Below are 5,000 nucleotides of genomic sequence, written 5' to 3' on the forward strand. Positions count from 1 at the left end.
CTTCTTCCTTACTCTTTTACCCCCTCTATTTTCTCTCTCATTTGCCCTTCCTTCCATCCACTCTCTCGCTCCCTTCTTTATTCACCTCCTTCGTTCTTCCCTTCTCCCTCCCTCTTCTGTCTCCCCCTTTCTTTCTCTTTCTTACAACTTTCTTTACTCTTCACACCCTCTTATCCTCTATTCTTTATCTCCTTTTCCTTCTTTCCCTTGTCCTCTTTCTTCCATCTTCTTCTTTCTCCTCTCCTCCTTCTCTTTTATTATTAATTCCCCTCTGCCTCCCCGCCCTCTTTTTCCTTCTTCTTTTTCTTCTTCTTTTTCTCCTCCTCTTCCCCCCTCCTCCTCCTCCTCCTTCCCCTCCCTCTTCTTCTTCTTCTCCTTCCTCCTCCTCTTCCTCCTTCTCCTCCTCGCCCATCTCCCCTTCCTCATCCTCATCCTCTCTCCTTCATCCTGAGGCCTTCTTTGCGAAACCATCTTCTCTCCCTCCTCCCCTTTAACACGCCCCCCTGCCTTCCCACCCCCCCCCTGCCTTCCCACCCCCACCCTGCCTTCCCCCCCCCCTGCCTCCCCCCCCCCTGCCTTCCCAGCCACAGGTGCTTACACCCTGAGGGAAGATTTGAACAGATAATGCGACCCGCTCATTCACAGTTCCTTCCTCATCCTTCTCCTTCCGCCCTCCCTCCCTCTCTTCTCTCTCCCTCTCGACCTGCCCTCCTCCCTCTCTTCCTCCCTAATTCCCGCAATACTTTCCTCCCTCCCTCATTTCCTCCTGACTTGCCTTTCTCCTTCCATCTCTCTCTCCTTCCCTTCTTCCCTCCTAACCTGTCTTCCTCCCTCCTTCCTCTCCTTCTCTCCCAACCTGTCTTTCTCCCTCTTTACTTCTCTTCCTTTCTTCCTCCTGTCCCTCTCCCCCATCCTTCATCCCCGCCCCCCACCCTCTCTCTCTCTCCTTCTTTCTTTTCACCTCCTTCATTCTCCTCTTCTTAATTCTCCCCCTTCCTTGTTGTCTTCCTGCTTCCCTCCCTCCCACCCTTTCTTGTTCCCATCCTCCTCCCCTCTCCTTTCTCCCTTTCCGTCTGTCTCTTTTTCTCCAACCCTTTATTCAATTCCTTTATCTCTCATCCTTTGCATCTGTTTTCCTTGTTATTTTTATTACTTTTCGCTTAAATAATGTATCGTCATGAATATCATATTTTCCACTTATTCATACACACAAACAGATACCTCCCTTCCCTTAAGGTGTGTATGTGTACATATACATATTTATATATTTATGTATATATATATAAATGTGTGTGTATATAAATGAATAAAAAAAAATAAAATAAAATAAAAGAAAACAAAAGAAAAGAAAAGAAAAGAAAGAAAGAAAAATATATGTATGTATATCTATCAATCAATCTATCTATATATCTGTCTCTCTCTGTCTGTCTGTCTGTCTGTCTCTCTCTCTCTCTCTCTCTCTCTCTCTCTCTATATATATATATATATATATATATATATATATATATATATATATATATATATATATATATTTATTTATTTATTTATTTGTGTGTGAGGCTATTTTTTCTCTCTTATAACATTTCAATGGCATGGTAATTATATTGTTGTCGATATTAATGACTCAATTAGATTTATAGTTATTACAGGCAGACACACAGAAGAGAGAGAGAGAGAGAGAGAGAAGAGAGAAGAAGAGAAGAGAAAGAGAGAGAGAGAGAGAGAGAGAGAGAAGAAGAAGAAGAAGAAGAAGAAAGAAAGAAAGGGAGAGATAAGAGAAGGCAGACAGAGACAGAGAGAGAGGCAGAGAGAGAGGCAGAGAGACAGAGAGACAGAGAGAGAAAAGAGAGAGAGAGGCAGAGAAGAGAAGAGAGAGAGACGCAGAGAGGCAGAGAGAGAGAGGCAGAGAGAGAGAGAGAGAGAGGCAGAGAGAGAGGGCAGAGAGAGAGAGGCAGAGAGAGAGAGAGAGAGAGGCAGAGAGAGAGGCAGCGAGAGAGAGAGAGAGGCAGAGATAGAGACAGAGAGAGAGGCACAGAGAGAGAGACAGCGAGAGAGAGAGACAGAGAGAGAGAGACAGACAGACAGAAAGACAAAGAGAGATAAAGAGAGAAAGATAAAGAGAGAGGGGGAGAGAGAGAGAGAGAGAAAGAAAGAGAGAGAGAGAGAGAGAGAGAGAGAGATTTAAATGCGCGCTTGTGTGATTTATTCTTTCCTCTCTATGCATCATAATCAGCTGACATCTTTTTTACACCTAAGTAACAGAGATCTGAAGAAAGACTCGGGAAAAAGTAAACAAAACGCTCGTTGGTTCTTCGACAGAAACATATTTAACGAAAAACAAAACAAAAAGAAAGAGTAAAATAAACGAAAAGAAAAAGGCAAGACACGAAATGAATATGTAGGAAAGAGGAAAAGTACAAAAGGAGGAAAAGGAAACAAGATAATGTAGACAAAGACAATCAGTGAAAAAAAGAAATAGAGAAATTGAAAGAAAGAGAGAATCTCGAGTTGAAAATAGAAGGAACGAAAAGAAAAGACAAGTAGAGAGAGAGAGAGACAGAAAGACAAAGACACGGAGAGAAAGAGCGAGAGAGGGAGAGAGTTAAAGAGAGAGAGAGAGAGAGATAGAGACAGAGACTTAGATAAAGAGAGAGAGAGAGAGAGAGAGAGAGAGAGAGAGAGAGAGACAGAGAGAGAGAATGAGAGAGAGAGAGAGAGAGAGATAGATAGATAGATAGAGAGAGAGAGAGAGAGAGAGAGAGAGAGAGAGAGAGAGAGAGAGAGAGAGAGAGAGAGAGAGAGAGAGAGAGAGACAGACAGACAGACAGAGAGACAGACAGACAGAGAGAGAGAGAAAGAGCGTGAGCGAGAGAGAGACAGAGAGACAAAGACAGAGAGAGAAAGACAAAGACAGAGAGAGAGAGAGAGACAAAGACAGACAGACAGACAGAGAGAGAGAGAGAAAGAGAGAGAGAGAGAGAGAGAGAGAGAGAGAGAGAGAGAGAGAGAGAGACAGACAGACAGACAGAGAGACAGACAGACAGAGACAGACAGAGACAAAGAAACAAAGAGAAAGAGAGAGAGAGAAAATAAGAAAAGAAAAAAAAAACGAGAATCCAACCCGTTTTTTAAAGTCTAGAAGTGAGCAGCATCTCGTCTGCTCGCTGGCTTCGACCCCCTCCGTCCCCATTCATCGCGGTGCCGTGGGAATGACTTATCCACTTGACGAGCCTCTCTCGCTGCCAGCTAACTTTTTTTCTGATTTCTGATGTGAATGAAATAAAAAGTTATGTTGAAGATGCTACTTAGAAGCCGTATTTCCAGGCTTAATGGGTGATTAAGTATTGAAGTACCGAATAGATACTGTGAGGTTGGTAGTTTCCTTTTTTTAATATTTTTTTCTCTTATGTTGGATTGTTGTTTAGTTTTTTTATCGTCTAGATTTGTGTATCTTTATTTGGAATAATGAGTATTTTTTCTTTGATTTATTGTATCATTATTGCGAGTTGTGTGCAAGGGGAATGAATATCTTACATTACAATATAAGGAAATGTAAGTATGTCTACATTTGTTTACTTGGATGTGTATGCACGTGCGTGTGTCCAGTTTATTTCCGTGAAACAACAGCAGTCCATAAGTCCTTTCCATAAAGCTTGACATTCACCTGTGCGATTTCTCTTCTTTTATGCCGCTCTGTTGACTGTCGAGCTTCGTTGTCTTCATAAAATTGATGTAGAGTCTCTCTCTCTCTCTCTCTCTCTCTCCTCCTTAGTTTTTTCTTCTTCTCTCTGGACTTTTTCGTTTTCTTATTATCATCTTCAACTTTATTTTTATGTATTTTGATGTCTCACGGAGTAACGTTAAGTAATCCCTCACAGACGATTTGCAATACATGACGTATATTTCTGTTATCCTGAGCATATACACACACATACTGAAAAATACTTACACAAATATGTATCAAAACAAAGACGACTCCGTATGTTTACAATACCACGCACCTGTACACGTGACACAGGCAGGTAGACAGACAGATACACTGTAGATAATTAAATACGTACAATCTCTTTCTCAGGCTTATGTATGTTATAATATATGTTTATGTTTCTTATCATCATCATTTCTGTCTCCATTTTCTTTTTCTTTTGCTTTTCTTCCTCTTCCTGTCCCCTCCCTCTCTCTCTCTTCCTCTCATTGTCATTTTTTCTCACCGTTTTATTTTTTATTTTTTATTTTTCCCTCTCTCCCACTCTTTTTCTGTCTCCCCCTTCTCTCACTCACTCTCGTTCTCTCTCTGTCTGCCCCCACCCTCTCTTTCTCTCTTTCACTCCCTTGCTCCCGCCCCCTCTCACGTCTTCTCTCTAGTTCCTTCTCCCCTCCCTCTCTCGTCTTCTCTAGTTCCTTCTGTCCCCTCTTCTCGTCTTCTCAAGTTCCTTCTGCCTCCCCCTCTCTCGTCTTCTCTCCTAGTTCCTTCTGCCCCCCCTCCTCTCTCTTCTCACTAGTTCCTTCTTCGCCCCTCCTCTCTCTTCTCTTTAGTTCCTTCAGCCCCCCCTCTTCCTCCCCCACAGTCAACATCAACCATTCCCGGACTATATCCCAGCAGGTCGCAGCGCCCAAGACCACGTCGCCGCCCTCCTGGAACGACTGGGTACATATGCCTCTCCCTATTTCTCCCTGTTCCCCCCAAAGGCCCTAGGTACGTATGGTGCAATACCCCTCTCCCTCTACCGCCTCCTCCCCCATCCCCCCATCCTTCTCTCTTTGGAACACCTGAATTCATCTTCCTCTTTAGCTCCCTTTTACTCTTCTCCGCCCTCTCTCTGTTCCCATCTCCCTGGAAGGCCTGGGTACGCATTCCCCCTTTTCCCCTCAAGATCTTTCTCCCCCTGGAATGCCTGGACACGTCTCTTTTCCCCTCATATCTCCTCATCCCGCCCCCATAGAAGGCCTGTGTTCCTACATCTCATTGCCTCCCCCCCCCCTTATCTATTTCTGTCCTC

Source organism: Penaeus vannamei, chromosome 25 (genome assembly GCF_042767895.1).
Source record: "Penaeus vannamei isolate JL-2024 chromosome 25, ASM4276789v1, whole genome shotgun sequence".
NCBI lineage: Eukaryota > Metazoa > Arthropoda > Malacostraca > Decapoda > Penaeidae > Penaeus > Penaeus vannamei.